This window comes from Eurosta solidaginis, chromosome X, assembly GCF_040869045.1.
Source record: "Eurosta solidaginis isolate ZX-2024a chromosome X, ASM4086904v1, whole genome shotgun sequence".
Taxonomy (NCBI): Eukaryota; Metazoa; Arthropoda; class Insecta; order Diptera; family Tephritidae; genus Eurosta; species Eurosta solidaginis.
Genome location: NC_090324.1, coordinates 45,194,096 through 45,211,136, shown reverse-complemented (window position 1 = coordinate 45,211,136; position 17,041 = coordinate 45,194,096). Strand labels below are relative to the sequence as shown.

Genomic DNA, 17,041 nt, shown 5'->3' with positions numbered 1-17,041 from the left:
GGAAAAAGTTATCACATTTGATAAGAAATTATGCAAAAGAAGAGTTGGCTTTTGCAACTGCTTCTAGCTTGAGGTTATCAGGTCAGCGGGATGCAGCATTAATGGTAAAAGCCATCACCAAAAATGCATACGCAACTAAAATATAACATGCCCTTACTCGTCCAGCCTCAGTGATAGTTAAATATACTCCAGAAGAGGCAGTGGCTCTATATATAAATCGAAAGTTTACAGTCAAAACGTATTTAGAAATACGATCTGGGGCTAAGTAAAGTTATGCTGATATTTACCCAGCGTATGAATTCCTTAGAAAAGAAAAAATTGCATGCTATCCTCCAAAAGAATCTATTCTTATAACTCATCTGTCAGCGGAAGTCCACCTGCAAGCGTTGTTGAACAAAACTCTTGAAGGAACGTAAAAAAAGATTGTTGAAGAGAGAAAAAAAGATTTAAAGAAGACATGGGGTTATTAGTAGATCTACCCAAACAAGGTTTTGGGACGACCAATGATGGCAACACAGCCAGACGTTTTTCCAATTACCTTCAAATGTTGCGGAAATAACGGGAGTTGGGGAAAATCTAGTTATGCGATTTGCTTTCATACTTCAAACAATGTCATGTGGATTCGCCGTTGAGTCCGAAGCATTTCGAAGGTATGCCATTTTGACCACAAAAATGTTTGTACATTTGTACCCATGGTATTACATGCCATCCAGCATTCACAAAATTTTGATTCATGGGGCAGATATTATTAATAAAGCATTACTTCCAACAGTAAAGCTCTCAGAGGAAGCACTGGAGATTAGAAATAAAGATTTTAAGAGCTACAGGCAAAATATTATAACAAAGATGTCTCGTAAATATACAATGGCAGATTTATTCAATATTTGTTTTTTGTCGCGAACCCCTAATATACTCTTATTTCAGAAAAGAACTCGAATGAATTTAAGGCAAATGAGGAATTCGACAAAGAAGTACTTCAAACTATTGTCAAACCCAGAAGCAAATTTTGATCAAGGTTCCGACATCTCAGACCTAGATGAAGAGTTCGACTCAAGTTTCAGCAATTAACTTAACGTTATCGACTTAGATTTTTTTGATTTTGATTACATGTATTTAAGTTTATTGCAATTACTTATTACTACATACAAAAATATGCTTTTCTTCACGATAATACGTTTTCTCTAATGAATTTTTTTAACTTCGATATAACCTTTCTTAATTTAAATTTATTTAGCTCTGTGAAAACTTAAAAAGTGGTGAAATAATATTAAATGTTTACAAATAATATATTTATTTTTATTTAAAGGCGTTAGTTGGTGAGTAGAGCTAGAAAAATTAATTATTTATTCCAATCGTGACTTTATATCAGCTAGGTTGATTATATATCACACTGTGTGTCGAAGGCGGCTTTAAAATCACCGAAGATGTGATGTGTGTCGATTCTTTTCTCGCCGATTTTTTCAAAGATTTGACGCATTGTGAAAATCTGGTCGATGGTAGATTTACCAGGTCTGAAGCCGCACTGATAAGGTCCAATCAGTTGATTCACGGTGGGCTTCAATCTTTGGCACAATACACTTGACAGGACCTTATATGCGATATTAACAAGGCTAATTCCGCGATAGTTGGTGCAGTTTGCAGTATCCCCCTTCTTGTGGACTGGGCAAAGAACACTTATATTCCAATCGTCGGCCATGCACTCGTCCGCCCATATTTTGTGAAGAAGCTGATGCATGCGCCTTACCAACTCCTCGCCACCACATTTGAATAGCTCCGCAGGCAATCCATCACAAAGTGATCGATCTGATTGCGAGAATTTCGATCAGGGGAAAGCCATGTAGCTTGATGTATCTTTTTATGCATAAACCTCATGCTGGATACGACCATGTTTCGAGCGCCGGCAAAGTCAATCAGCCTCAGTCCATTAGGAGAAGTTTCAATGTGTAGGCTGAACTTTCCAACTGTAGGGCCAAAAACTTCTTCTTTGCCCACCCTGGCGTTAAAATCGCCAAGCACGCCTTTTATATCATGGCGGGGGCAGCGCTCGTATGTGCGTTCCAATTGTTCATAAAAAGCGTCTTTCACCCCATCGTCTTTCTCCTCTGTCGGCGCATGGGCGCAGATGAATGATATATTAAAAAATGTTGCTCTTATTCGCATAGCGGCGAGACGTTCGTCCACAGTGGTGAACGCCAATACTTCGCGACAAAGTCTCTCTCCCCCCACAAATCCTACGCCGAAACTGCGCTTATTTGTATGGCCACTCCAACAGATGTAACAAGTTTTAACCTTCTTTCTTCCTTGCTTCGTCCAACGCATTTCTTGGATGACGGTGATGTCAGATTTTGCTTTGACGAGGACATCAACCAGCCGGGCATCTGCACCAATTCCATTCAGGGAGCGGACGTTCCAGGTGCATGCCCTCAATTCATTGACCTTCAAACGTTTTCCATGGTGGTCATCGATAGAGAGTGTTCTCTTTATCGGAGGCGTTTTGTTGATTTTCATTGGAGTATGGTTTGACGTGACGGGTCCCAAGGCCAGCGCACAACCCGCTCAGCGGGGGTGAAAATATTACTTGCACTTTCACCCCAGCGAGCCGCTTGCTCCAAGACAGACGCCCGCTTGCAGCCGCACCTAGTGGTGAACAAACACTGCCGATGGGAGATCTCCCGACTAGCCCTTAAACCGATTATGTCGAAGTGACCTAGTCAGGTTATCGCCTTCTCACTAAACATCCGTTTTGTGGCTACCCAGAGGATACTTGACCGCAAGCGACTGGAAGTAGTGAGCTGCTTAAAGCGCATGCAAAAAATCGCTCTGGCCATTCCCAGGTGAATGGCGGCCAAAAGCTTTACCCACTTTCGTGAACTTCTACTCACGGCTCCACCCTTTATGCATACTCTTTAAAACCCTTCACCTCTCTGTTTACCAAGCTCTCCAGGTAGTCTGTCGTAACCTGTGCCTTGTGATTTTTTAGCCGGAATATTGTCTCGGCTCAGCGTCCGTACTCAGCGTAACGCGACATTCCTCATTGTACCAGTTGCTTTTGCGCGCTTGTAAACCTGTGGAGTATGCAGCGGCGGTATGTAATGATAGAGAAATATACTCACACTGCTAGGTCACATCCATCGCCAGGTCAAAGATTGCTCTTGGTGAGCAGGTGGGATAGCCGAGTAGAGTAATCATCAGCTGTCGGTTTCGTGAGCAGCTTTTCGACGGTAACCTTACTTGTGTCCATGCGTGCACTTCCTTTCGGCCGCGTCACAATGAAATTTCTCATGTTCATGAGGTTTGATGCGTAAAAGATCATCGTGGTGATAATCATGCAAGATGTTGCTTTATAAATATAAAAAAGACTTCAGACTAAGCAGTTGAAACTTATTTCGGCTAATTCATACAAAAAATTGTCCGAAGCACTGTTGTTAACGTTGCCACTATGCTACAAATATACTGCTACTAATTTTTGAAAATACAGTATTTAATTGCGAAAATAGTGAATGGGAAAAATAATTTCACTTGCAAAGTGTGAAAGCACCAATAGCCAAAACATATGTGAAATTGTTCTTCTAATGCTTTGCTTGCAACGAAAGTTGAAAGTTGTGCTACTATCCCAAATTAAGTCAGATGGTTCTAGCGATGCGCTATTTGTTGCTTCCCATGCAAATACGTGGAATCTTATCATCTGCCGGCGCACGATGCTGCATAAAAAATCTCATGTGATGAGCATGTTTGCTGTCCAGGGACCTGTACGTGTCTTGGCTGCCACAAAGTACTGTTCCGACTACCGGCAAATAACAACAATTGTTCCACAAACAGGAGTCGGAACGCTATGCTAGGAATTGCCCAGGAAATACCCAGAACTAGCAGAAGAGGAACGCACTATCCCTAGGGAAACGCGCGTCGCTCTAGCTGAACTTCGATCTGGGTACTGTAACAGGTTAAACTCATCCCTATCCAGAATCAACCCCGACATACAAAGCATTGATGACAATTTGTGATCGGTCGCACCTATTGCCGCTATGCTGTAAAATGCGTTGGCATAACCAGAATAGAAATAGAAATTTTATCAGTCAACAAACCACCGCTATGACGACCGAATAGTCAGCGGCAATATTTACTGCATTAAAAAGTAGATCGTTTATAAAAGTTGAATGAGGAACTGAAATGCCCCTTCGTTTAGGTTTTTATCCTGCTAAAAGAACTGTTTGAATTTTAGTTTCAGAAACTACTTTTTTCATTTTCGTCCATATATTACAAGGTTTGCGCTTTAGAGGGCACATATATTTACTTTTTTCACCTACGCATATATAGCTATTTTCGTCCATGCGTAGGTACATAAATATGCCCAAAATATATAAGAACCCAACTCGGAGAGTTAAAAACCAACCAAAACTTCCAAATGCATGGCGTGAAGACTAGAATTTTTGTTCATTCCATATTTTTTAAGCAGTGTTAGGAGTAAATTGGACTGCTGTATTTTGTGAAGTAAACGGAGCAGATGATGAAATACAAAAAATCGCTACTCTAAGAAACAATTTGGAAAATGTAGAGGGGCTTAACCCTACTTAAAACTAGAGTAAGTTAAAATTTTCTTTTAAATCGAAAATGAGCTATAAAATAAATAAATTCCTTTCGGATAATTTACCGCGATATAAAAATATCAGCAAAATTATCTAACTAAATCAAGTTAAGTAAAGACGAGCCGGACCCGTGCGCATCTTGCGCAACTAATATAAAAGTATCTTATCAAATATCAACAAAAATCAGCTGTTCTATCAATCAATTGAAACTTAAAGCTTGCGCTGCCATCTAGCGTATGATAACACCTACCAGTAATGCAGTGCAAATATTCACAATAGTGCCATAGTACAATTAGATTCCTTTGTGTGTCCACAATCGTTTATTTTTAACAAATTATGTTAATTAAATATAGCTAAACAAAAGCTCTACGACCAAAATTGCCCAAAGCTCGCTAATAGCCCAAATCTCCGTCTTCACAACCAAAATTTTATTTATAGATTAGGATTCCAAATAAGAACGAAAAAGGGACCCGTACATAAAAACAGCAATTAGAAATACTATATATGATAATCGGCCCTATAAGTGTCGCTCTATAGTTAAGTTTTCCTTGGGCGGACCTTCCAGTCTTAGTTCTATATCTGTTTTTACGTTTGTGGCATGCTCCAAGGGTCACAGCTTAAGGTTTTACTTTTTCATAAACGGATTTCCAAAATGACAATCATTTTGGTTTTTTTGTATTAAATGCGTATTTGAAACTTATTTTCAAATCTTCCACTTATTATTCAGAGTTTTAAAATTTTGTTTCAATCTAACTTTGCGAATAAATCTATTTTTGAAGGCTTTCTCTTTTGGTAAGTAAAACAAAATATATGTGTATAAAATTAGTAAAATATGTAAATATAATGATGAATATTTAGCATAAAGGAAACTATGCGGAAAACCCGAAAAAGGTTGAGCAAAGCTCAGTCCCCAATGTACAAATGTCCGACCAACCAGCATATACACGTCCTCGCAATGAATGTAAAATTTAATATTAAGGAAGTTCAACGGAATGCTATTTTGATAAGCTGAACTACTTATTTCATAAGAAAAGAAGCTGTATGAAGAAATTGTATGCCTACAAGTACATTTGATTTTTAATCGGGCTACTCAAAAATGTGTTGGCTACCCTGCTGCACAGTATTAAAGCAGGTAACACGTATATTTCTATACGTCATTCCAATATAAGGGTGAATTTCTTACTCATGTTTATGGCGCCCTCTATATCAGTTTAGCTAAGGGTAGTATTAGAAAGCAACTTTACGTTGGGAAAGCTAAACGAGCCTGGCTAACCGGTGTTGAAAAATATATTCTTTCAAAAATTGAATGATGTGACAAGTTAGTTTCCTGATGTTTTTTTTTAAAGATTTATCCAATAATATTGTTTGTTAATGAAATTTTTAAATATGAGAACTTTACACACAATATTACGAAAGTAATTTAACCGACCCTCATAAAATGTACAAAATGCATTCGGTACACTATGGGGATGAATTGCTACAAAAACTACAGCAACTGTTACGAATGTGTCTACTTGGTTGTTCATGTGTTTAAATTCAGTTGGTTAGGGCAGATAACTAAAAACTTCTTCAATATATTTTAGTTCCGCCAGTCAGTGTCGAAAAATATGATATTAACAATTAAAGCAAGGCGTAAAACGGTTAGTATTTTGTATAATTTCCTTATAAAATAAAGGAAAATGTTTTAACAAATGTGGAATGTACAACAGAAAAAGGAACCATGATAAAATAATAGAGTGCTTATGTACTCATATAGTGTCCTTGTTCAGTCAACGTAATACTATACGGAATATAAGTACATATATTTAAAGAGCAGGGCAATCAATGTTAAAACTTAACCAGCATGGCTTCAACACTGATATCGTCCTGAATATTCAAAACGTGCTACCCACCAAGTTCATAGGCACATGTGAACATTTGATGGTATGTATAACACATTGACTTTATTAAAAACTCAAAATTTGCCTGGTTCCTAGCAAAAAGGAAGTAGAGAAATTACTTAAAATCGAATCTGGAAGAGAATGACCTTTATAGATACGGACAGTAGAGACAATATGCCAACAAGTTTCATGACTGTCAACATTTTGACATTGGTGATATTTTTTTGATCGAAGATTAAGTACAAGTAATTAAAAATCCGAGTATTTCGCCCGTCTTTAAATTGAGGTAGTGTGCTTGCCCATCATGCCCATAGTCTGAGGCAAAAATAGAGATGTTGGAATCAGTATGTCCATATTTAGAATTTTTTTATTTTTTGCCGTTAAAATATATTTCTTAAAGCTCTAAAACTTGTTGATTTATGTTTATAACTCCTACTAATACAAATTAGGGCGTGCTATTTTACATATCTCCTACAAATTGTGCCGAGCCACTGCTGATGCACAACCTTAGACTTTCGGGACTACCACCCATAAACGCCATTGTCATTATATTTAACGAAGTTTCAAATGTTTTACATCTCCAAATAATGGAAGTATGGTCAAGGAACGAAATTATTTATTCATTTTTAGATAAATTTTCGTCCATGCGTAGGTACATAAATATGCCCAAAATATAAAAGAACCCCCGTCGCACGGTGGGGTATTTGATCAATCTAGCTGGCCAAAAGTCGATATTGCAATTGTTTTTTTTTTTGAATATACTCCCTGGCGTTCCTAGATGTCCACTGAATAGTATACATACCTCAAAATCCATTTGCAACGTCAACGGAGCTAACCGCGCACATCTAAAGTTGTATAAAAATTGTGTGCATTTCGATGTATTTTTGGATTAAAAAGCAATATAAATTTCTGAACTAAATACTAGTTCACTTGTTTAGCCTTAATCAAATTTAGTTACATTTTCTCTTAGGACAGGTAAATGTGTTTTTAATTCATATGTTAGATTTTTTATACCGTATGTTTTAACTGATTTATTCTACTTGTAATACTACTACTTTTCAATATTAAATTTTTTAAAAACCTTGCAAACGAAAATATATATCTTTTTTTTATGGCATATCATATCAGTAATTTTTTGGCAATACATAAGCTTGTGTTTGTTTCAAAGTTTAATAACGAAAACGGCTGCGCATACCCGAGATGTTTTGAGTGGTGAACAATTTTGTAAGAGACTGATACCCCTATTGGCAAAAGGTGGCAACCTTTTGAAAACGTCCTCAGTGGAAACACCTATGTGAAAAGTCTTAAAATGTAATACTATATCGATGTACCAAATTTGATTCAAATCGGTTAAACCGTTTCCGAGATGCTAGTGGATATACAAAGAAATATAAAAAAGAAGTTGCGGTGGCAACCCTTGAAATAATCGTAATTGAAAGACGTTGCACGGTTGATTGTGCGACATTAAGTCTCTCCTTTATTGAATAAATTATTGTCTTTTATACTAATTTACTTAACCTATACATTCATAAATATCTTGATACTAATAACTAAAAATAAGTACATAGGAAATGGGTTATGCATACATGTACGTTTGTATACAGTCTTTGTATACATGTAGTTTTGTATGCATAACTCCATACATGTAGTTTTGTACAATTTGCAGCGTCAGCAGATCAGTTTGTATTTTGGTATTTTCCCACAATTAGTTGAATGTTTGTATGTATATTACAATGGGTTGTGTGTTTATATGTATAATTTATTAACTGTGATATGTGTCTCATATTCGGCATTCCGTGCCGTCTGGGTTAGTTCAATAATTGTAATATGATTATTACTAAAATATATTTGAATTTGTTATGCGTAAAGCCGCAAGTATGTTACAGTAGATGTGGCATATAATGATACAATACAGTGTGCGACGTATAATGCTACACCATCCACCTTAGAAAAAAAAGTGTTATATAATTGTTTTGTGAACAATTGTATAAGACTTTTTGTCATATTTTCAATTGTTTTGATATTTTATTGTTATTTGATATTGTAGTGAAAGGGGTTGTTTGCTTTGCTTTTGATCTGTTGACCTTGCTATTTTTATTGTTATAATTATTGTTACTTTTTACCTATATATATTTGTATAAGTCCATTTATTTTTTCAAAATTGTAGAGAAAGGAAAAATCATTTAATTTTGCTTATTTTATTTATATTGTTGATTTTATTTATTTTATTAAAATTGTATACAATTGTTTTATTGCCGGATTTTAAATGTGTCGACCCATCTAAAATCCGATTGTTTTTAGAAATTATTTTTATTAATGAATCGGGTAAATTGGAATGATTATTTGCTAAAAAAAATATTTTAAATGGGTTTAAGTCTATTCTTATGGATTATTAGTTCCTTATCCCTATTGTTCTTATTACCAGACTCCTGTCTATATGGTATTAAAGTAAAATTGTTATTTTCGTCGATTTTCTTTACTTTATACCGTCCTTTATATCTATGGTCTAGCTTATGGTTATCTTCTTCTTTTACTAATACTAAATCTCCTAATTTTATTTCCTTACTGGTGCTACTTTTATCATAATTAATTTTTTGTTTTTCCTTGGCTTCTTTTACCAATTTTCTAGCTCTTTGTTGTGCTATTTGAAGTCTATATTTAATTTCCTTATCGTATGCCTCGTGATTATATACTGGGCTTATTTTATTCTCATTTAAGAAGTCATACATGGGGGGGTTTTTCGCAAATATAAGCTCATAAGGGAAATAGTTATGTACGGTCGATGGGGTCGTGTTGTAGCAGTACGCGAAATATTTTAGGTATTCATCCCAATCATCTTTGTCACTGGATATGTATGAACGTACATATTCATTAAACGTTCTATGACTACGTTCTGCAGTGCCCAAAGTTTGATGATGGTATGGTGTTGAGTTTTTGTGTTCAACTTTTAGCAATTTGCACAGTTCTTCGAATAATTTATTTTTGTATTCGGATCCCATATCTGTTAGGATTGTTTTCATGGGATCATAAATCAAAATGAAATGCTCGAATATAGCTTTGGCAACTATTAGCGCATGTTTGCTGGGGACTGGGATTGCTACTAAGTATTTTGTGAGATCGCATATAATGGTAACTGCGTATTCGTTTCCGTTTATTGACCTTGGCAATGGTCCGACCGTATCGATCTGTATTATATCGAAGGCTCTCGGAGGTGTCTCCCTTATTGGCTCTTTTATATGCTTATTTATTTTATTCTTATTGCAGTGGATGCAGTTATTTACGTATTTCTTTATTTCACCTCGCATATTTTTCCAGCTATAGTTTTGTTTGATTTTCTTTATCATGCGATTTATTCCTGGGTGTCCACCACTAATAGGATCGTCATGATATTTCTGCAGAATTTCTCTAATTTTCCTGGGACTAGTCACGTACACAACCTCTGGGGTTAGTGCAATTGTTCATTTCTTGAGAACCCTATTTCCTAATTCAATAAATTTGCCTTCTCGATTATAATTATCCTTAAAAAATTTGTCCCCTAAGGACAACTGTATCTTTTCAAGTCCTAAATTGGCGGCTTCTTTTTCGAGCCTGGTAAAGAATTGTCCTAAGTCAATTTTATCATCTACAATTAGGTTGCTTGTATTTATGGTGCTACAAATTTTCTTTCCCTTTTTGAAATATAATTTCGGGGGATTGAAAACGAGCCTGACATGTCTTTTTACTTCAAATTTATTTAGCGCTTCATATATCTTGGGGTTCTCAGTGTGACTTTCTTGAATTTTAGCATTATTTGGTATATTTTTAGCTGTTGATCTAGTTGTGACTTTCATTATTTTGCATGCTTCTAAGCATGTTTTCCAATGTAGTCCTTTCAGCACCTGATCCATGAGTCTTTCAAAAGTATCTGGTGCATTACATAGTCCAAAAGGCATCACTGTAAATTGCCAAAGACCATCACCGACACTTAAGGCTGTTTTCTCTTTGTCTGCCACCTTCACTTCCTCTTGCCAGTAGAGGCTTTTCAAGTCCAATGTGGAAAACCATTTCGTACCAGATAACGAGTCCAGAGTATCGTCAATCCTTGGCAATGGGTAGCTATCCTTTTTCGTGACGTCATTCAGCTTGCGGTAGTCCACGAAAAACCTCATTTTTCCATCCTTCTTCTTCACAAGTACCACCGTGAGCTCTATGGACTAGCTGATGGTTCAATTACGCTACTGTCGCCCATTTCTTGTATGGTTTGACTCACCACTTCCCGCTTCGCCAGTGGAACACTGCGAGGAGCATGAAGTATCGTTCGCGCGTCTCCAGTGTCAATTTGATGTTTCACAACTTTGGTGCGGCCTGGTTTGAACCATCCTGGTCAAATATTTTGGCGTACTTTAGGAACAGTTGTTTTGCCTTACTCTGATAGTCTTCCTCTAGTCCCTCCTTCCATGCCATGATGTCATCTAAAAGATCAATACTGCTAGTTGAAACGTCTTCCTGGAGCTGTTCACAATTGATTACTACTTCAGCCTCTTGGCATCTTCCCAAAATAGGTCCTCTGATCAGTTTGTGTGGTGACTTGAACTCATTGAGTACTCTTACCGGGATACGTCCATCTTGTTTTGTTATAGCCAGGGTTTTTCCTACAAGTACGTTCCGTGTTAATTTGTTTGCTCCTTCGACAACTCCAATTATGATTTCATCAACAATCTCTGCCACTATAAAATGATGCAGTACCATGACGTTCCCAATTTCGGCTTCACATGCTACTTCTCCAATTACCTGGGTATCCTCTCCCGTTGCTGTACGCAATCTTGCTCCAAGCAATGGTCTTATCTTCTTGCTGACTAAATCTGATCGAATGATGGAATGAGATGCACCCGTATCTACAGTCAGTAAACGTTCCTTTCTATCCATATGTCCTCCGACAGTAAGATTATTTGGCCTTCTTCCAATTTGCGAGATAGAGATTATGGGGCATCCAGTTGAGGGAGCCAGCTGTCGCCCCTTGCGGCTGACTCGCTTTAGTTTAACGATTGAGTGGACTTGGAGATATGCTCATCTCATTCAGCTCTTCGTTTACGGCCACCCATATTATTGGAACTGTTAGGACCGGTGCTGCCATGATGTGCAATGTGCCCTGGCTTTCCACACTTAAAGCATTTGACGGAACCATCGTTTTTCTGCTGCGTTCCTTTTAATCCTTCCAAAATTGTGTCTACCCAGTCTGGCCTTTCCACTTCCATGCGATGAGTTTTGTATGCGGGCTTACTCAAAAGTGATGCTGTTTCCTGGGTCAGTGCATGTGATACCGTTTCGGCAGATGTTAGTTTTGGATTCGCATATGCATATCGTTTCATTTCCACATCCCGTATGCCATTTATAAAGCTCTGGATCGTTAACCTTTCAGTGTATTCCACAGGTGCGTCCACATTTGCAAGATGAGCCAATCTTTTAATGTCTTAAACAAACTCCTGCAAAGTCTCGTTAGATTTTTGGTAGCGGTTTTGCAATTTTTTTGGTAGATTTGTTTCCTGTGTTCGCTTCCTCAACGTCGTTCTACCGCAGCCGTCAATGATCCATAGTTGTTCCGCTCTCCTTCGCGAATCGTCTGTAGGATTTCGGCTGCTAGCCCCTTCAATGCTACGAATAGAGCTGCAACTTTATCTTTGGCATTCCAGTTGTTCACTGTTGCGGCCTTCTCAAACTGAAGCTTCAATCATAGATGTAATCTGTGTCGACATTTCTGAAATACGCGTTTCTTGTGCTTCCATCTTGGATGTTATACGTGTCTCCTGTTCTGCCAGTTGAGATGTTATATTTGTCTTGTGTTCTTCCAGTTGAGATGACATTTCGGTTGATATTTGTTTCCAAACTGCTAGTATCGCGTTAGTGTCAACACTTGTCAACTATGTGCAAAAAAAAATGTGTATTCGGTAAGAACGATATCAAAATATCAAGAAAAAGTTAAGTGTCAAACCGAAGAAGAAAAACTAAAAAAGGAGAAGAAAATGAAGACACGAAAAAAAAGATATAACGGCAAAAGTGCTACCATTAACTCCTGAAATATGGAGTTAAGGTTAAACTCAGAAATTCTATGATTGAAAAATAAATGCTTGATCCCGCAAATGACTACCCTTTTGCCCTTTTCCTACCAACAAATTATGCCCTTTATGACAATGTTTGGATAATAATTGTAATAACATAAAATAAAATATATAAAAACAATAATATTATCCGATGTCTGGCCGGAGAAGCTCTTCCCTCCGCCGGTGTTTTTTGTTACTTGTGTTACCAAAGTATGCGAACAGCCCAAAAATATAAAAATGTTGTTACCAGCTTTGTGGTCGCCCAATGCCGCCGGTGAAAATAGCTATCGATGTTAAAATTTTATTATGTTTTTGCTGTTGTTGTTTCGGCTCAACGCCGCCAGTGAGAAATGTTAGGTGTAAAGTTCCTAGTCCTTGTAGGTGATTCTGTTGTTGTTGTTGATGTGGTGAGCGCCGGCAAACAAAGATATAGTGTAGTGGTTGTGGATGCGTGGTAATTGTTGTTGGCCGGAATGTCACCAGTATGATGTAGTTGTTGCTGGCGTTGCGTCGCCAATGTAACAGAGATGGTATAGTTGGTATTGAGCAGTATGTCGCCAATGTAATGTCGTTGTTGTTGGGCGTTACGCCGCCAATATAAACGTTGTTGTAGGGCGATACGTCGCCAATATGAAAAAGCTGCTGTTGTGGTTGTTGCTGATGTTTTTCTTTTATACCTTTTACTTGTTGATATACCAATTAAGTATGGCCGCTGGTAAGAATTGTAATTGCCAATAGAAAATAAGTGGTCGTACTTTTAATTGGCGTTGCGCCGCCGATGAAAAAAATATATGTGGTTGTGGTATGTGTTTTGTGCCGTCTATATTAAAGTGGTGTAATGACTGTTGTTGGCGTTGCGCCGCCAATACCAAAAGGATGATGTATTTTTTGTTGGGCGGGATGTCGCCAATTTCAAAAATATGATGTGTTTGTTGTTGGGTGGGATACCGCTAATTTGACCTTTAGGCCGCTAACTGTAATTTTCAATTATGTGCCCAGTGGGTTCTTTCCAAAAGTGCACTGGAAATATACAAAAAACGTTAATTTTTAAAAATTAAAGGCTTAGAAGACTGGTGAGGGTGATAATATTTATTGTCTGCATGATTTTGTACTCACCGACATACATATGTCTGTATGTAGGCGTGCATAAATGCATGCAAGTTTGCTATTGGCTTACTTGGAAAATTGGTAATATAGAAGCCAGCCTCCCAGTGGGGGGCATGCCAAGTTGGAGGAAGATAAAAAAAAAGTCAAGGGCAAAGAAAACCATTAAACTCACCTGGAACTTCTGCTGCTGTCTTGCGTCGGAAACCGCTTGGTGGTTGGCCGGAGAACGCTGGCCTTTATCCTTTTCTGCCTTTCACGTTTCGTGAAAAATATTCGGCGCGCACCGTACTTAATATCCCTTTGAAGGGATATTGTTTTATTTTTTTCTCACCCGATTAAAAGCGCGCACAACAAACTTATAACTTTGGATAGTTCTCGGGGAACAAACCTTTTATTAAACCACAATCACTCACACTGGGCACTGATAAAGTAATACTTGGCCGTTTCCCAACTATGTGCCCTTTTATAGCTACCGCCGTGGCAGGGAACGTTACTCAGAAACGGAAAATTCCTACCTATACATGCCAAACTTTCTTTTCGGCTTTCGCGTATTTTTCATCGATACGTTCATACAATTGTGCACTGATACATTCACACGCTTACCGCGCCACAAAACAAACATCTACACAGATACATTTGGTTCGTGCCTTGACCGCTCACACTGATGGATTCACACGCTCATAGCCTTGCACAAATACACATCCACACATATAATACAGAACAAAACAAACACATAGGTGCATGGCATTCATCAGTGTTGCTAGGTTTTTAGCAACATGGTGATATTTTATTTATTATAACAGCATGATGCCAAGCGCAACATCTTATTTCCGCTGCAACAATGTGTTCACTATAGCTACAATGTTGTCATACACAATGTTATTAGGTTAATGGCAATATTAGGGCTAAGGCACGGACCTGGACACAAAACACATAAACACACGCTGCGCTAATTCCCGCCAGCACGAAGACAGGCTGTCGTTACAGGCTCGCAACCGCCGATGGTGCCTGCACTATGGAGCGTGTGCGTAAAGGGTTCTCAACGCAGCCTGCAACATTTTGTTTCCCGTCCAACGTGTGGCCTCAACCCAAGACTCAATGCCGGGCTTAATTTTATCGTTAGCGCTTGGTTCTATTGCTACATCTACATACTAAGTCACTGGGTAACTTCTACTCCTTATATCATATATAACCTATATCAGATAGAATCTAAAATCTAGAATAATTAAAAAAAAAAAATACCACAGATAATTAAACTTAATAAAAACTATAAAATAAAATATCACTGGTAAAAAAAGTTGTAATAAAATGATTAAATAAAATAAAATATCACAGATCACATAGTCAAGTAAAAAAATATGTAAAATAAATAAATAAATAAATATAAAAATCTAAATAAATGCAAAAAATAATCAAATAAATAAAAAAGTCAAGAAAAAATAAAAATAATTTAATAAAATCATCACATAAATAAATAAAAACATAGAACAAAGGTACTGGCACTCCAAAACAAAAAAGACATTAAACTATTTTGAAAAAATATCTTTAGCGTGGTATACGCCGATCTTCTTCCCATTGCTGTCGCCAAGTTCATACATCGAATTCCCGATTACATTTAAAACTATACATTTGATTTGTTTCGGGGCTAACTTGGCGTTGTAATTGTCAACTTGGGAGCTTTGTTTGAAGTTTCGGCGGTATACCACTTTTCCAATCTGAAACTTTACATCTCTAATTCTAGTGTCATATATTTTTTTACTCCTATCATGGGCCAACTTCAGCTCTTTCATAATCTTATTTCTTATCATCTGCATTTTATCGCTTTGCACTCTCGCAATCAACATCTTTCACTGCCGCCAGCTTTCGGTATAGCTCGTACGATGCAGCATGCTGTATCATAGGCATACCGAAAGTGGCATAATATGGAGGCATGTTAATGGCTGAGTGTGCAACGCTGCGGAGGGCAAATGCGGCATCGCTGACGCATTTGTCCCAGTTTTTCTGGTTATCCTTTATAAAGGATCTAATGATCTGCAGAACAGATCTATTTACCCTCTCCGCAGCGTTACCCTGTGGCGAATAAAATGCAGTTTTTATGTGCTTGGTGCCGTATTTTTCCAGATAGTGGTTGAAAACTTCTGACACAAACTGCTTTCCATTGTCTGAGTGGACATACTCAGCCACACAAAACACATGGAAGACATCCCTCTCAAAGAACTTAACGACTTCGGCTGAATTTGCCCTTCTCATCGGTTTTAAATACACAAACTTCCAGAAATGATCTAAGCAAACAAAGACAAACACATGACCCTCACTAGTACGCGAATAAGGACTCATAAAATGAGTACTACCTTTTCGATGTTCAGTGGAAAAGTTATAGCTTTGAAGTCGTTCGATCCACCGTGCCAATTTTCCTTCTGGATTATGGAACTGCATAAGCCATTTCAACGCTGCGTGATCTGTCCTGTCGCGGAAACGCTGGCCGTAGAGGTACTTGGGAAAATGTTTAATGCACTCTACCAATGCCAACAGCTCCCTTCGTGTAACGCAATAGTTCCTCCTTGGTTTTCCAATTGATCGGCTGTAATATGCAACTACTTTCTCCTCTCTATCGACCAGTTGTGATAAAACGCCTCCTATAGCATAACGACTCGCATCGGTATCTAGAATAAATGTTGCTCCTGGAATTGGATATGCCAACATTGGGGCAGTACACAAACGCTCTTTCAATGTTTGGATAGCCACTTCTTGCTCCTTCTTCGATTCAAAAGTTTAAAAACTTAAACTTCTTAACCCATGAAGATTCTGTGGTCTTGGCCGATCCTTTACAGTCTCTATATTTTCATTCGCGGTGCAGATGCCCTCCGTTGTTACTTTATGACCAAAGTAACTAACTTGCTTCTTGAACAGAGAAAACTTTTTGGGACTAAGTTTTAGACCAGCACCAGCTATTCTTTGGAAAACCTAATCCAAGTTCTTCAGATGTTCTTCGTAGTTCTTTCCCAATACGATGATGTCGTCTAAGTACACTAAGCATGTTTTCCAATGTAGTCCTTTCAGTACCTGATCCATGAGTCTTTCAAAAGTATCTGGTGCATTACATAGTCCAAAAGGCATCACTGTAAATTGCCAAAGACCATCACCGACACTGAAGGCTGTTTTCTCTTTGTCTGCCTCCTTCACTTCCTCTTGCCAGTAGAGGCTTTTCAAGTCCAATGTGGAAAACCATTTCGTACCAGATAACGAGTCCAGAGTATCGTCAATCCTTGGCAATGGGTAGCTATCCCTTTTCGTGACGTCATTCAGCTTGCGGTAGTCCACGCAAAACCTCATTTTTCCATCCTTCTTCTTCACAAGTACCACCGGTGAGCTCTATGGACTAGCTGATGGTTCG

The 17,041-nt window shown here is 37.9% G+C and overlaps 1 protein-coding gene across 1 annotated transcript in view; it reads left to right on the top strand.

Moving 5' to 3' along the window:
- The first annotated feature begins 5,836 nt into the window (after positions 1 to 5,836).
- onecut overlaps positions 5,837 to 17,041 on the top strand; it is a 161,371-nt gene continuing 150,166 nt past the window's right edge. The window contains exon 1 of the mRNA XM_067758230.1: positions 5,837 to 6,506. The gene's annotated coding sequence lies outside the window, so the exon portion shown is untranslated. The remainder of the gene's footprint in view (positions 6,507 to 17,041) is intronic.